This window comes from Doryrhamphus excisus, linkage group LG7, assembly GCF_037039965.1.
Source record: "Doryrhamphus excisus strain RoL-2023G ecotype Guam linkage group LG7, RoL_Dexc_Guam_v1.1, whole genome shotgun sequence".
NCBI classification, from domain to species: domain Eukaryota; kingdom Metazoa; phylum Chordata; class Actinopteri; order Syngnathiformes; family Syngnathidae; genus Doryrhamphus; species Doryrhamphus excisus.
In genome coordinates this window covers 21,110,103-21,127,183 of record NC_136363.1, presented here as the reverse complement: position 1 = coordinate 21,127,183, position 17,081 = coordinate 21,110,103, and the positions used below count along the sequence as shown (strand labels likewise).

Genomic DNA, 17,081 nt, shown 5'->3' with positions numbered 1-17,081 from the left:
TTTTTGAACAAATCTTTTCTTGTGAGTTTGCCGCTAACACCGCCCACCTTTTACGTGAACGCGCTCAGGTTTCCGCTTTCGATATTAAAAGTTAGACCTTCTTGAGAACCTAGCATTATTGCAGGACTGCTCTGCACATTCTAGCCATATGTGCTCATTATAAGGCTAATTTAATGACGTCCAAGTACTTTTTTTTTTAAGAGCATGGAATTATTGTTGTCCTCACTTGAAATGAAGGTAAAAGCCATTTGATTCCCGGAGAAAAGACATGGCACTCACTTTGATTGTAAGTATATATGTGTGCTGCCGTGACGGCAAGCCACTCTATAATCCAGAAAAAGGAGGCCGGCACGTTTGGGCAGGCACCATTGGGGGAAAATGCGGCATGTCATCTCCTTTTTAAAGCGGCGGGGAGCCATCTGATAATCAAGCTGGCAAGCTGCACTCACTTTTATTCCAACTATAAAAGTTGATGAATCAAACTTGGCTGAGCACTTACGACCCTCGCGGCTGGTCGCCCCCCCCCCCCCCCCCAACCCTTTCCACTTTTCTTGCCAGGCCAAGATTTGTGTGGCTCATCTTTCCTATTAGGGCGCCGTGCCCTCCAATATGCTCCCCTTCAAGAGGTGTGCGCGCTGACCAATTTGAATGACAAAGGCAGGGAGAAGCTGCTTCACCTCTTATTCAAACTGGCAAGCCAGCAGGAATACTGCGACGGAAACGGGAACCACACACTCCGATCTTGGTGTGTTCCTGAGCAGATAATCCATCCAAATATCAAAATGCTGATTAGACATGATTATTGCCTCAGGCTGGCTACAATAAAAGGACAATCCAAAGGAGTTTCTAATACAAAAGGACATGCTCTGATGAACTTACCATGAATGATCTAATAACTGGGGTGTGTTTCCCAAATGACAACTTCAATAATGATTCAGAGTGCATGAGAAAGCAGAAAAAATTGACCTTGCTGCTCACTCCACAATAGACAAGTTCTTAGAAAATGAGGGGTAGAATTTAATAAAAATTGCATGGATGTTAGTTAAAATAGGAAACCACATACGTGGAAAAGGACAGAGCCGATGAGGGCAGACTCACTTGCCTAGACACAAGACGCAACACTATATCCCAGCCTTTCTCTCTTGTGTGGTCCAACTGTTTGTAGTGTCGTTTATCTCTCTACAACTCAAAAATGGCACCCACGGCCCACACTGCATTGCGCAATCACGTGCGAGCATCGCAAGATTTTGTCTTGATCCAAGATGACGTATTTTGACCACTTAAACAGGTGAACGCAAGGCAGGGCATAATTTTAGATACCCGAAAACCGTGCTAACCAGGGTGTACGCTAACCAAGGTACCACTGTATTTATGGTCGCTGCTTGCGCTTTACTTCTTCAACTTTTTTGTGTTATTTTTTTCTTTCTATGAATCAACAGGCTGCCTCCCAGGAAGCATCAGAGATGTGACTTCCTGTTTGCGCTGCCGGGTTAGAAGTCGTCACCGTGGCAGGGCAAAAGTCATGGGGGGTAAGTTTACCCACAGTATTGCTAGTGATGAATCACCACTCGCATTAAGAGCCGGTCAAGCTGTGTGTGTGTGTGTGTGTGTGTGTGTGTTGTGTGCTGAGTCACCTGGCTGTGTTTAAACTTGATATATTAGGCCATTTTCACCTCCAGTTCAAATAAATGGCTCCAAAAAGGAACATTTTTGCAGAAAGTTTGGCTTTTCCTGGAGGCTGGCCGTGCCGGGGACACTTTAGCATCCCTGCAAGGAAGAAGAGCAATCATGAATGCTGTCGAGAGCCACAATGCCAAAAGGGGGGGCCAAAAATATCCACTTTTGTGTTTTGTTGGACAAACGTCACGCTAAAACCGCATCACATGAATATTGCAGTGCTTTGCATCATGTGTCATCACCGCACGGTCTTGTTGTTAATTAGGAACCATTGTTTTTGTCTTAATTACAGTTTGTCGCCGAGGGGTCTCAGTGTGACGCTGGCAGAGGGCGCCTGCTTTGCCGCCGGTGTAATCAATTGACCTCTCAACCTCCAACACGGTCAGTCGCCATGTTTTAAATATGTACTAATCACGTCAATAATTAAACACGCAGGCATCTCCTAAATGGCAAAACAACTATTCAGTTTGTCGTATGTGCTTTAGTAACAGCGCCACCATGTGGCGTGTTTGTCAGGAAAATAGTAGCTCACGTTATGGAACATTTTCTGTGCACTTTCTTTGCAGTGGCCCAGGAGTAGAGATGTGTTCTTCAAGCTTCGAGGAGCCATTGTTGTATTGTAGCAGGAACCCCATCTCTACAGGACTACTTGACTCATTATGGTGCCAAAAAGGTCAGGTTGACACTGTCTTGTTCCCTTTCCACTTTTAGGATCGGGTCTACTGTGTGAAAGAAGCAAGATCCCAGTTGATTTTGGACGACTGAAGACTGGCTGCTGTGGTCGGGATGCAAAGGTCAGTTTTTCCTCTCCGTTGGTCCAAACTGTCTGGGTTTCGTGTTTTACATAAAAGTCATTGACTTTCAATTATGTTCCAAAACAAATGACAAACACAAACAAAAACGTTTTATGTCGGCTTTAATAGCGTCTGGTAATTTAGATTTATTTTTAGTCTTGTTAAAGCATAACTGATTAATTAAATTCATACAGCGAATCATACGTTGGCTATCACGTCTGATAGCTTATAGCCAAGCGCAACGCCGCCTCGCTATCAGCTGGGCTTTCCTTCATTTCCTTTTGTTCTAATTTTTATTCCTGTCCTCTGGACACGATCCTCGGAGTCCCGCATGCTCGCCCAGCGTGATCAGTGTCGCTATTGGCGGGGTCTCCGGCGGCGGTAGGCTAGGGACAGGCCCGACTGAGATAGTGACAACCTCATCAACCTTTTTGGCGTGGTGGTGCTGATGATGTTTCTCAAAGTCAAGGACACATGCTGGAGAAGGGGGGGGGGGGGAGAATACACAGCGGAGCATTCCGGCAACTAATCAGCGGCGGACAGAAAGCGAGCAGTGGTCGGTAATGACTTGACTTAAATGTGCATACGTTATGCACGGCTGCTCATGCCGCGCTCGCTCTTTTAACGTCAGTCCTGTTGCAGTTAACAGACGCTTTCACGGGATTCTTCTTTACCAACATCAGCTTATGTGAAAGGGCATGTCAGTAAATCCATGCACAGACCGTATTTTACAAACTATATACTATATTTTACTGTCTAAAGTACCACACAGGTATCATTTGATGGTTGCACATTACTTACAGTCTCCAATGTATTGCGTCACGTAAAACCGACCGGTGCTGTTTTGTATTAGCCACATTTTTAGCACTGACATCATGCTAGCCTGTTCATGCTAAAGACAACCAAAATGAGCAACCTTACAGCTGCATCATCCGATCAGCATCTGACTCATGCTTTTAGGGGGTGTAGCGAAGCCTGGGGTGAAGGGGTAGGCTCATCTTCACGGTACAATTCCTTTAGTACTCGACAAGCAGTGCGGAAATCATATCTGTATGAGCAGTACATTCTGTAGTGACCTTGCTTTTGGACTAAAAAAAAAAGAAAATCAGATGCTGTCACCCCCCCCTACACCCACACACCCACACACACCCACGCACACGTCCGTCAATAAATGAAGTCAGCCTGGAAGGTGTTTTCATAATTTATATTGAGTTTATGAGACACTCTGATGGTCTGTGGTAAACGACCAAAGGGTGTTTTGTTTTTTTTTTTTTTTAAAGAAAAACTGAACAATCATCTCTGAAAAGCCAGCCTTCTCTCAGGCCACATCCCACAAAAAATAAACTTTTTTTTTTATTGTTAAATAACTCCATTGTCTATTAAAGCTTCTAAGGTCAGCGGTCGGCATGATTTTTGTGCCCAAGTTCCCAAGAGCTAGCACCTTTATTGCTTATGGGGCGAGCGTGGAGGGCGGGGGGTGCGCGGCTGGACAGCAGTGAGGCGTACGGGCATGTTTGGGGGGGTCTGATAATGCTAGGATCGACTGGTCGATTGCGATCTACGGTTTGCTTGGAATCGATCCCGATTTTTTTTTTTTTTTTTTTTTAATGTTTTGTGGGTCCTTCACTTTAACATAAATGAACCGTGTGTGTTAAAGGGCACTTTAACCCTGCGCATGTCCAGCGTAATAGATGGATGCAAGTAGAGGGAAAACCAGACTTTCGCTGACTGATGAATAGCTGGCAGGGCTTTATTCAGGAAGGAAGTGGTTCCTTCAAGCCGCTCGTGTCAAAGGTGGAGCAACCAAAGCGTTGCTGTTAAAACATTATTAAAAAGCCACTTTTGCACAGCGCGGTCCGGACTCATTTTTCAAGCATTACTGTCGACGCTTGCCTCTCTGCAGTCCCACAATGGTTCTTTGCCGTTGAGCAAAAGACAATTATGTGTCAGGTCATTGTATTCTCAGGGCTTTGAGTCGATGGCAGGAATTTTAAAGGGAAAGTTCCACAGGAATGGTTGGCTCTTGAGCGGTGTCGAATGACAATTGTTAGGCTACAATGGAAGGTTGGTGGTTGAATACGATTGTATTTGTCTCTGGTGTCATTTTGTTTGTTTTGTTTCAGTCTGTACAGTACCGATGAATAAATGGATATTGACACTTTCTCTGTAGTATTTCAAATTGCGGGAGGCACAAACATTTCTGTCCCCAGTGGGGGCATGGCAGAAAATAATTGTGAACCAGTGGATTAGTGGGTTTCACAGCGCCAATCGTGGCTCCAGGCGTGTATTTCTCCATTTTCTCTGATGTTCTGGCCACGTATTCCTCCAGCCATGGCAGAACAACCGACTTAGCCTTTCTTCTTCCCACACAATGATGGCAGGGATCACACACGTGTGTGTCCACGTTGCCTCGACGTCCCACTGGCACGTCTTTTGTCCAGCTCAGCAAAGACCGGCCTCGGCCTGTCGCAGTTTGTCTTGTAGCGCGAGTGCAGAGGTGGACGGCCGGGCGCCCCGGGTCCTCGCGTGCACGCAGCCTTTTGTTTTTCAGGCCCCAAGAGGACGTCCCTCTCGTGACGGGCGCCGTGTTGAGGTGGAAACCCCCGCTGAGCGCCCTGCTGGCAGGTTAAGTGCTTTGCACATCACCATGGGGACCAAAGGCTCCAAGGCAGGAAAAGTTCATGCTCTTTCGCCTTCACTTAGGAGTCGAGTGCTGCACGGGTGCTGCTCCTTTTGTTGGCCTGTTGACAGCACGTCTTGACACAGATTGGTCAGCAATAATTAAATGCCATCCCTCCATTCATTTTTTTTTTTGTACTGAAGGCTGTGTTAGTTGGTTTTTGGAGGCGAAATGTCTCCTAAATAGAGTACAGAAGCAACATATTAAACCATTAAATAGCACATATCCACAGTGGACTTACTTCAGAGTTAGATGAAATATTCATTGTACATTATTCCACAAAAAATGAGTGCACCCCTTACATTGAATTATATTTTTCTGAATGTTGTAGTTTTCCTTTTTAATTGTATTGAAATGGCGAGGTCCATTTATTTGAATGTCTTCAACGTTGGGGGCTGCATGAGTGCTGCTGGCACTGGGGAGCTGCGGTTCATTTAGAAATTCCGACATGTATTGTTTCTTGAAGATATAAAATGGCTGCTAAGATGTGAGGGGTGTTGTACTGTATGGATATGGATGATTGACAGGTGATCAGTATACGGTGCGCTCCTACGTCTCTGTATCCGTAAAGAATAAGCAGTACAGAAACTAGACGGGAGCTGTTTTTTGCTGTGCAAGTAATCTTGAAGAAGCAGGCATAAAATTCCCATAAATTAGTTCCTGATGGAAAAACGAGGTTGGCCATTACCCTTTCATCAAAATAAGAGCCTCCGCCTACTAACCACCCGCTGCCTCCGAGGATCCTCCTCATTATCGACCCCCCCACCTTCACGGCGCAACGTATTGAGGGATCTGCAGTGGGATTTTCATTTACCTGGAACCCAGAACTTTTTCTGGTCCTGAATTCATGTTTGCTATGATTGCATCCCCGCTGACCTTATTATAAAGGGTGAGAGTCCTAGCGAGAGGCTGAGAGGCTGAGAAATGGCTCGTCTCAGCGGCTTCTCCGTCAGGCGCTGACCGGCGCAGTCATGTGACTAATGCTGTAAATGTGCCGGCCTGAGAACAATCCAAAAGAGCCGGAGCGGTCGCCTTTATGGCTCCGTGTTCTCCACGCCGCTGTCTGGCTGATTCATTGAGAGAAGCAATTTAGCCTTTGTCTCACTCGCTTTTTCATCTTCACTCCCAAACGCCATAGAAGCCAAATGACGGCCGGACAAAGCGGCGGCTCGGAATATAAAGAGCGATCAAGGCTGAAGCGTACTCGTCACTCAAGCGTTCCTAACCACTGTCATTGAGTCCTGTGACACCTGACACTTTACACGCAGTTTGCTCAGAATATGCCGCGTGCTCGTCATCGCCTTAATGGACCTTTGCAACCGCCATCATGTAGTCATTAAACGTCCCATATTCTATTATTTTTCTACAGTTTTCAGTCTCGGAGGTGTCACGGTGTAATGGAAGTGTTGTAGCCTTGCTGCTGGAATTTGGACAGTTTAAAAGTGCTTTTAGTAAACCCACTGGGGACGCGGCGTTTTGCGTCTGTGTGGCTTTAATGCAGGGGTGTCCAAACATTGGCCGGCAAGGGCCACGTAGTAAAAGCTGAAGGGGTGCAAGGGCCACAAGATATGCTCAGGCGTTATACTGTATACTGCATCTCAGCTTTGTGATGGTGGAATTTTCAATTTTTGCTGTTTGTTTTTCCATATTCCAACTACCTGAATGGAAACTTTAATCTCCATGAATGTTTTTTGTAATATTATGCCTTTATTCCCCAAAATAGTCAAACTTTTACACTCATTTTGTGCCAAATATCCCACCTATGCACTTCCATCATTGTACTGGGTTAGCAAGCTGATTTGAAGAACATCTCCCAGGTCAGTTAGTAGGGCTTCAGGTTTTAAGATGTGTAGCGAAGCCCGAGGAAGGACGCCACAACCAAAGCGAGCGTCTGCATGCTATTGTCGGGACGCACATTGCCGTTAGCACATTGTTGATTTGAATCTCCTAAAAGTATTAACGCTTGCCTCTATTTTAAGATGTGTAGCAAAGCCCGCGTAAGGAAGCCACAACCAAAGCGAGCGTCTGCATGCCTCCTCTCTCAAAAGTGGCGTTTTTTTACTTTTGGTGCTCATAGACGACTTGTAGGGACGCACATTGCAGTTCATAGGGTAAAATATGAATCTATCCAATGTTAAAGAACCAGGAAACGCCTAAAAGTATTAACGCTTGCCTCTATTTTAAGATGTGTAGCAAAGCCTGCGTTTTTTTTGTTTTTCCAAAGCTGTCTTCTGCCGAGTGATGAAGTGATTTTTCCCTCGTGACTTCATGAAAAAGCGCAACTTCAAAAAGCGTTTTCTGTGAGAAGTGGAGCAAACAAGTGAGGGAGATGAGTTTAAAGACACCAGGGACAAACGTGGCTGTGAAAACATCATTAACACTTCACTTAAAGCTAGGTCTTACTGGTGGTTCTTGGCTAAAATGACAATTTTTCTTGGTTTTGACAATGGCCAGAAGGCCCCCGTCCAACCTGTCACGGCATGCTAGTTGATTAGCCGACCTTTTCCCATCTTTTATGTTGCCGCGCCATTCAATCAACATGTCAGGATACCCCTAATAGCGGGAAGTATGCGGCATGCTTCCCAATGCCGGTGTTGGTTGAATCAGCATATCTCCTGCATAATGCTTTCCAAAAGAACAATCCCGGCTCTTCAGAAAGCTCCACTTGATCCGGAATGGCTCCGTGGGTCGTAACAAGGGGCTAAAAAAGCTCAGCGTATAACTCCACTCCTCAAATCAGCGCGCCAGTCTCGCAGCTGCTCCCAGAATCAACTTGTAAATGCGCCCGCTTCCATCGCACATCCATCATTCCCAAAACCTATTTTTCCTCCCATTGCCGGGCTGCATGTGGCTGCCTCTGTTGTAAATGAGAGCAGCAGATAGAGCTTTGGGCTGCGGCAATACCCAATGGACAAAACACCCTTCAAATGCTCTCCTCAGTGCTGTAATGGAAACTTAGAACACTCGCCTCCAGTTTGGCTTGTCCCGCTTTTCACATTACATTACATCAACCTGTCCGTGCATGGTCACACTTCTACGGTCCCTTTATTCATTGCATTGGCTTTTATTGCATTTTTGCTCAAATGCTGGAATATCGTAAAACAAAAAAAATAATCCTGGACATTTTTAAATTGAATGCAATTTCTGCAACGTGTGTAGAAACTGGACTGAAAATGATAAATGTGTATTTAGTCGTTGGCGGACTCAGCAGTTGGTCTCCGAGCTAGACATGATTAGTGTGCTAATTAATCAACGCTTCTCTCTAAAATATACTTCTCAAGCCACACATGTATCATATTACTATAGTTGCACATTACTTACAGACATGGCATATTAAAGAATTCCAGAACAAGACGCATCTGTATTTTAACTTAAAGGTACCACATACTAGTTTGTAGTTGCAGGAGGTCCAGCCAAACTATTAAAAAAAAATGCTCTTGAAATATTTACATAACTGATATTATTGAATATAGTATTTCCATAATAATGCTAGCTACTATTGCACACAATACATATCGGGTTTATGTTAGTATATTTTAGTTCATGCTCTAATTAAGTGTGCTGTAACTGCGTTAGGTGTGTTTTGGGAAATAACAGTACACGCCCCCAAGAAGCTGTTAGCATTATTAGCATAACGTCAAAGAACTGCAATACATGACGTGAAAGTTGTGTGTAATCTTTGTATCTTGGAATTAGATTTGGCTAGCTTGGTATAAAATTTAACGTAATGCTAACTCGCATTGATACATTTAATGTTTACAAAAAACTTTGTTATAATAACGCAACATTGTAACCTAAAAATTAAAATCGCATGCGACAGATGCATGTTGCAAAGTTCAACTTATTTGGCAACCCGAGGGGTGCATTTATTTCGATCTACGTCGCGGTGACAAAAAACCAATGCCCGAGGAGGCGCCCATCCATCAACGAGATGCCCTTGCGGCGTGTTCCTATTAGAACGTGTCAGGTGGGCCGGACTCATTATTGCATCATCATAATGGTGTCATTTTTGGAACTTCATCAGAGGTAATTGCAGCAATTTGTCAGCGGAACGCCGACGGATGCGGTGGTTAGCTGGCCTCCAGACACCGCGTTATCGTAAAAAAGGAAAACAATAAACACAAAGTCTGGCGGCGCACTATACGAGCCAGGTGCTAACACATGCTAACATTTAATTAGCATAAGAAACGCTTTGACTCCTGGGTGAAGAATGATAAAATGATGCTTATGTAAAAAAAAAAAAAAAAAAAAAAAAGACTAGTTCAGGCGTGGTGGTCAGCCGTTCAGATCGACTAAACAAGCCAGCAATAAATGTCACCGAGGGACCGACGTGGTTCTCTTAAACAAATCTGCAGTGACAGGATGCCCTGAAGTGTGCAAAAAAAAGGACAACTGGGAGGGGCGGGGGTTGTGCACTCAAAAAAGCCATTTCGATATTACCCCACTGTCACAAAGACACTTTTGTGCTCTTAAAGAACAATAAATAATAGATGTCGTCAAGACAGACACTAAATCCGCCCCCTCCGTCCCCTCTTAAAAGGCTGTAGAGAATTAAATGCACACACCTAATACTGTTAATGCGTCTCGCCCACACACCGGGCGGAAGAAAACGTCAAAGGAGTTACATTGCAATATAACAAATTGTACCATAAAGCACTTACGGTAACGAGCGCCGTCTATTTTGCTAATCCGGTTTATAATGCCGTTTGTTTGTTTTCTTCGACGAAAACATCAATAGTTGGGAAAGTAGTGGATTTTGTAAATAGTGATACCTGGCATCCATGAGGCCTTGTTATTTAATTCTGGTGGGGGTTAAGCAGAAAAAATATTTTTTTTAAAAGACAGAATTCAACTAAAGATGGTCCTTTCTTGCACACAAACCCGCCCCCTGCTGCGGGATGGCAAAAAGACCGTGTGGGCGAGACAGCAGCTGGCCTCGCCCGGGACCCCTCGCCGCTCCACTAATGGCCCAGTGGACCGGCTCGCTGTCACGGGCCCGCGAAGCATCTCCCCAGGGCGGGTGGGAGGCCACGGTACTAAGACAGAAGTGTGCGTAAATAGAGAGCGGGTGACGGCACATCAGATATGAACAGCCGCTAATGTATTTGTTCATAAGAGAGCACATTAGGATGGGGGGGGGGATGCGCCGCAGGCTTTGTCTTCTCTAGTCGTGAGTAATGAATGGATATTTGGAGAGTGATGATGGAGTCACTGTGTCCTTTAACAATCTTAACTTTGAGGGGGGGCAGGAATACTATTAACTAAATACTAAAGTGTAAAAATAAGTCTTGAATCGGGACTGAAACATTTCTAGTGAGGTGGCAGCTCTAATACGAGGAACCGCAGTTTGTCTACCAAGCCCAAACACTTGTATTATTTTCAATGGAAACCTCATGATGTCAGACCGTGCAGTACAGTATATACCGGTAGCGTACGTAGTATTTGTTGGCCACCGAGGTCGTCTCTTTCAACATTGCATGACGAGAAAGCCAAAGGTGCATTCAGGCGTTTCCGGCTTTGCATGTCTGAAAGTGGACATGCATTATTGAAGGCTGTCTTTTTGCACTTTCCACCCTCGCAGACCACGGGATGTGTTGCCGAAACGGCATTTTAATAATGACAATGACACGAGTCTGAGTGTAAATGTCACCACACGGGAGGGTGCGCGCCATGTTGACGTTACATTTGATTTTAAAAACTTGCAGTATCGGTTGTAACGCCATGTCATGCTGTTACTGACTTAGCGGTTTATTGCTTATCAGGAAAGGCCAAGCTGGAATAGTGGAACCTTGTTCCGTTCCAGATGTTTGAACTGTAACCTATTCCTAACCAAATGCATTTTTTGCATAAGTAATCACGTAAATCCAAGTTTTTATAGTTCATATTGTGTGTGAATGGTTTATAAGTGCCCTGCCATTGGCTGGCTACCAGTCCAGGGTCTACCCATGGATAGGCTCCAGCATACCCCGCAACCCTAGTGAGTATAAGCAGCATCAAAGATGGATGGTTTCTTTTACCTCCATTAAAGATGCACCTGATTGTTGCCAAAGTGTGAAATGGACACAGATGCCACAGTCGTGTTTTGCCAAGAGTTAATTCGAAGTTTTTCATTTAATGGCTCTGCTTTTCTTTTGATCACGCCTGCAAAATAACCCAAAATGGAGGCTAGAAGTGCCGGCCAGCATTTTGATTAGAAAAGGTGACACAAGGAGGAGGCCGGGTAGCTCGGCATGTTTTGGATTGTGTTGAAAATGGACTAAACCATTACCAGTTGAGGCGAGAATACACACACAGACTGGTGGACGATGTTGCTTTAAGTTTCCCTGCCGAGTGTAACTGATTTGCAGAGTTTCCCTGAAAGGCTGACAGGTAGTACATCTGTGCTAATTGGAGGCATTTGAAGATGACTCCTTTTTATCTCCTGCTAGTGATTACAAGCATGCTCTGCCCTAATCCGTTGACTTTTCAAATATCGCTTTAAGGAGGTGGCAAGATGAATGCTTATTGCTGCTAATCCCTGACTGTGATGTATGAGCACCGCCGTTTTTTCGCCAAAGCTTTAAAAAAAAAAAAAAAACCCTCCAGCATGCAAACACCACTGCTCAATTGCCCTTTTTTAAAAAATGAATCTTCCCCCGGCCAATAGGTGTCAGGGAATGTTTTCACCTCCATAAAGAATTTTCCGCGTTATTGACACCATCTTAGAGGCACATCAAGGCTGTGTCCGGGTGAGCTGTCAGAGGTGCGTAAGGGATGTCATTGTAATCTCTTTATTGCCGTCGTCCCCGCACGCCTCCTTGTAGTGGAAATGGCTTAGTGGGCTGTACCTGCTTGACGCCGCCACAAATGAGATGAGCCTGATTTATCGGCGCCCGGCAGAGGATGGCGCGTATGAATCACGGCACTTCACATCTTACTCCCGACTTCCAGATAGCTGCGACGCTCCGGTCCTCAGATGCTGGACAGCCATTCGTCACGCCGATTTCCTCTTGTTAGGTCATCCTCGCCGGTTTTTAATCCCTTTGAGACAAATAAGGAAGAAGAAACGCTCAACAGTTTTTCATTTACTTGATGTATGTTGAGGGCGGCCATTTTTTCCAGAGCGGCTGATAATTGAAGAGAGGCTGCTGAAAAGTCATTACACTATACATAAAAAGTGGAAAGGGGACGGTAGCGTGCTCGGTTATCGGGGTACTTGTTTGCAGTTTTATTTAAAAAAAAAAAAAAAAATACGCTATTTTTCCTCAATATTCTAACTTTAGTTTTCTGATTTTGTTTATTTTCATACAATTTTTGCTGTTTTTTTTTAAATTGTAGTTTAGGCGAATAAACAAACCCAGCTGCAGGCCGCAAATAGCCCCTGGGCCGTACCTTGGGGGCCCCCCCGATGTAGGTGTCAGATCAAAAACAGTACGGGTAATTAAATGAAGCCAGCTGCTGTTCGGTGCGACTCCTAAGTGAACTACAATGAAACAAAACACCCAAGGGAACCAAAAAGAATGTAAAATTTCTAAATATGATCCAGCGTGACGAAGCGGCAAAGGAAGCAAAAACCTCTCCTTGGCAGAAGTAATCATCTTCATAACCGCTAATGAGGCCGATTGTTTGTCATTATGCCGTGCAAATGCTGCCTGAAACATTTGTAAGCGTGCTGCATAAATAATAAAGCATAGGAGAATAAATGAGTAAATAAAGGGACGCAACAGCCGGCTTCCTCCCCGTCAGCCGACGGGAGACAATAAGGTCAGTCCAATTATCTGATCCATTTAATGCCATCATGAAGCATGACTCGTTTCTCAGCCCATCCGGAGCCAGCTTGGGATGATTCCCATTATTTTTAATTCTCCGTCTAACCAGGTGAGGCGGACTGATGTATTCATCACACTCTTTTTCTCTGGGGGGGGGGGGGGGGGAGTGAGGCGGCGTGCTGAAACAGCTATTTTTAAATAAACATAGCTTTGTTTGAGATTGGTCCAAATCCTACTGAACCCACACTAGGACCGATTATTATTATTATTATTATTACCAGGACTTGGCAATGTGGAGTGTTGGAGGCTCGGTCGGGTGAGGGTTTCGCACACATCTTTGTCGGACTTGCACATCCCTGCTACTCATCACGCTGTTTTGATCACGTGGACTTACTTAATGATGCGTCTTATTACCTACACAAGTGTAATCAAGGATGAGTGCAGCCCGGGGGCCATTTTTATTGGACCTGACGCACGCTGGAGTAATATATTAATAATTAATATGCTTTATAACTGATAACACATTTTGTCTTCCAATACTATTTATTAAACGCCAACTGCTATGGAGGATGCAGTTGAGGTGTTGTGGAGTTTTGGGAAATGTGGAGTTACCGACTGTACTTACTGCCAGTAAGAAAAGTAGCAGCTCATTTGCATATTATTTGCCTAAGGTGTAACAGATGGTGTACGATAAAAGCGTAACCTCGGGAGAGACCAAAAAAAAAAAGCGTGCGGTGACACCTCATGTTTCCAACTCCACGTGAACTTGATTCTTGCTTTCATTTCAAACCAAGAGTCTCAGAGGTTAGATATCCTTTTGTCTTGCACTTAGGACTACTTAATTCATTTATCACTCAACGCTCTGATACGCTGACACGGAAGTGACGGTCCGAATGAGGCCAGAGTGTAAGTCAGGGGTCTCAAACACATGGCCCGCGGGCCAAATGTGGCCCGCAGGACACTAGTGTGAGGCCCCCGCCTTGATAGGAAAGTTTAATGTTAGTGCGGCCCGCACAAGTTTGATATGGAGGCTGTATGGTATCATGTACCCTTTGATTAATGTTCATGTTAAAGGTTAAATAACTGTTAAGTTATCCTCCCTATCAGTGTGGAAGTGGTAGGTTTTTGGCTATTTAAGTTTAAAAGAAATAACTTCAAGGCTACCGTTTAGGTCGCTAGCTCTCAAGGGTGCGAGTTGGCATGTGTCTCAAAACCCTGCAGTTGCGCAATATGTTGTAAATAAAGAGTATAAATGTGACTATAGTCGTGTTTTGTCATGTCTACAGGGCTCTAATAATGCTTTGTTCATTTTAATCTGAAAAAAAATTGTCTACCCACCAACTATACGTATGTGGTTTCTTAAGTTTTTATTATTTTTTTATTTTATTTTTTTTTTTTTGGAAAACCTGATGCGGTTTTCAGTCTCACCCAGACCCGAGCTCCAGTGGCCCCCAAGTAAATTGAGTTTGAGACCCCTGGTGTAAGTCATTTAGTGAAGATCAAGAAACGTATAAACGCCGGTGGATTTTCTATCTGCATGCCGCGTAAGCAGAAACCTCAGAACAACTTGTGCTTTCACTGTTAAGTCACCAAATAACAGAAAACACTGGTGTCCCCTCGTAGTTTCCTCACTCCTTCCACGAGTGGTAGCAGACAGCATGGAGCCCCGATGCAGCATTACCCTGGCTTACCTCTTCCAACCGTGTGCCGTGCCTCAAAGGATGCTCTCGTCAACATCAGGGCAAAAGTTTGGCTTGAGTTGAACCTGGCAACGTTGCGCGCCTCAGCCCCCTTTTTTTGAAGTCACATTTTCAGATTGATTGTGTCGTCTCAACAACAAATAGAGAACGGAGGCTGACTTTGCCAATTTGTCTTGCAGGCAGGAGAACCCAAGCAAACACATGCAAATGAGATTCACCGCTTGCTAGGGAGTAGTGTAATTTATTGTGCGGAATTCAATCAAAGCTGTGAAGGACCTGTGGCGTTATCTTTGCCGCATCATCTCGGGATGTATTAAAAGTCCTTGGGGTTCGTCGACGGCTACGTAAAAAAACAATACAAACGCTGACATTGATCGTCCCACTTGGCGAGACGCTAAAGAGACGCTTACACCTTCCTTTGGATCCCAGCCACTCTCACTCCGAATATGCGATAAGGGTAAACAAGGCTCATTAGCATGGTTCTAATTAGAGCTCTTCCACAACTCTGTAATTAGCTGGAAAAAGAATAGAAGGGGGGGAAAGGGCTTTTCGCATCTCGACATCAAACGGGAATCTTTCGCAATTAGAATTCAGCCAAAAATGTGCCGTCTTTATCGTCTGAGCAACAGTGTGCATGCTATAAAATGGTTCCAACCTTTGACCCCTCTTTGGATAATTGAATCAATGTCACTCTAGCATTAATGCCTCGTCAATTTAACGAGGAGCAGGAAATGATCAGCGGTTTTTGTCATGATAACCAAAAAGATTCCTAAGTTTACTGTTGCTGAACATGATGTATATTTGAGTAGAAAGGAGCCACAATACTTTACATAAGACGCGTTTATAGTACAATAGTTGTCAGTGTAGATAGAAATACATCAAATGCAGGTATTGCTGTAGTAGAAAACAATGTTTTCCTCTCAGCCCCCTAAAACCGAAGCGGTTTCATGCATTGAATCCTGCAAAGACGCATTTATTTTCCAATAAAAGAATAGGAAAAACAAGCAAGGGATAAATAAATAAAACATGTCCCCGTTGCTTTCCCCTTTCTTTCTGTTGCTCTTTTTGATCTTTGATTGTCATGTGAAGCAGAGAAGAAAAGAATCCGTGAGTGACCCGCCCTATTAATGTAGAATTATTCTGTCACTCAAGTCCGGCTCGGGCTCCGATATGTCTGATGCTGGCTGCTGGCTGCTGTGTCTATTTGTTATTTGAGAAAGGCCATTTAAATATAACGGGAGGCTGATATTTCATGGGACGGGGGGGCCATCATTCACTTCCTTTTACAATGGTCAGTCCGTCCCTCCCCTTGTGTTAGGGATGGCAGGCTTCATGGCAAGTCTCTTCCTTGCGTCCTTGTCCTCGCTGACGCCCCCTATTGACCTCGGCATCGCGCTTCGCTCCCCTCACATCGCGATGCGTTCTGATTGGTTAGCAGCTCGTTGTCCTGAGGTTCACCAAGAGGGCATACTATGTTTTAGACTCCCAATCTAGCCAGGCTGTTATCTCCAAACCATCAAGTCCCAGACACATGGTCAGTGTGGTGTTTAAAGCCATACACTGGTTTTGTTATTGATCCCTTCCTGGGGGTCTGCTGAAAACCAAATAACCAATAAAAAGACATATTGTGAATATGTTTACATGGAAATGCCTTCGGAGAGACTAGCCTCTGTCTATTCGTCAAAAAGGTATTGAAATCCAAATACTATGTAGTATTTGGTCATCAGACAGCAGTAATGACACAAAACATCAATACATTACCTTACAATACATTACTTTACCTTAACACAGCATGCAGTCGGTCATGGCTTGTGTGGCATGATAGTGTGAAAACAAGCTCTCCTCCCACCTTGTGTGGAAGTGGTACTTTTGCTTAAGTTTAGAAGAAATACATTTGAGGCTAACAGGTTAGCTTGCTATTTTGCTCGCTAGCGGCCATATCGTCTCTGCAGCATAAGAATTATGCGCTGTGTTATCAATAAGTTAAATAAGTCAATATGTTAATCAGTTCCAGACCCAGTTGCAGTGAATTTCCGCACTTTTTTTTTTGTATATAAACCATAGAAAACCTGTGGATCTTTGAAGGTTTTTCAACATTAAAGCCCTCTAGAAGTGAAATAGCACCCCTATAGCCACATTTACACGCGCATTGCCAAGTATTAAGATATGTGTAAAACATTATACAATAAGTCTCTCGCATGTTAGCATTGGCAGAGTTCCTTGTTTCTGGACAGTTCTTCCTGCCGTGGCTATTGTCTCGTCACTAAGTGACAATTAGAATGTTAATTTATCAATGTTTGTGCTTGAAGATGCTTACTTTTAAGCCAAAAATATGTAAAATGTGCTTAAATATAGACATTTGTTGACTAGTAGTGGGCCGTATTCAACCAGGAAATATTTCAATATTTTTGAAAAGAGTTGAAAGCCAAGAGTTGGCTGTACTTGTTGGGTACCTTTGCTCGGTTGTTCACCAAATCCGACC

General features: G+C 44.2%; 1 long non-coding RNA gene across 5 annotated transcripts in view; it reads left to right on the top strand.

Moving 5' to 3' along the window:
* Positions 1-1,968: 1,968 nt before the first annotated feature.
* LOC144899573 (uncharacterized) overlaps positions 1,969-17,081 on the top strand; it is a 197,976-nt gene continuing 182,863 nt past the window's right edge. For all 5 annotated transcript variants that reach the window (XR_013627813.1, XR_013627811.1, XR_013627812.1 and 2 more), the window contains exons 1-2: positions 1,969-2,058; positions 2,244-2,471. This is a non-coding gene — a long non-coding RNA (uncharacterized LOC144899573). The remainder of the gene's footprint in view (positions 2,059-2,243; positions 2,472-17,081) is intronic.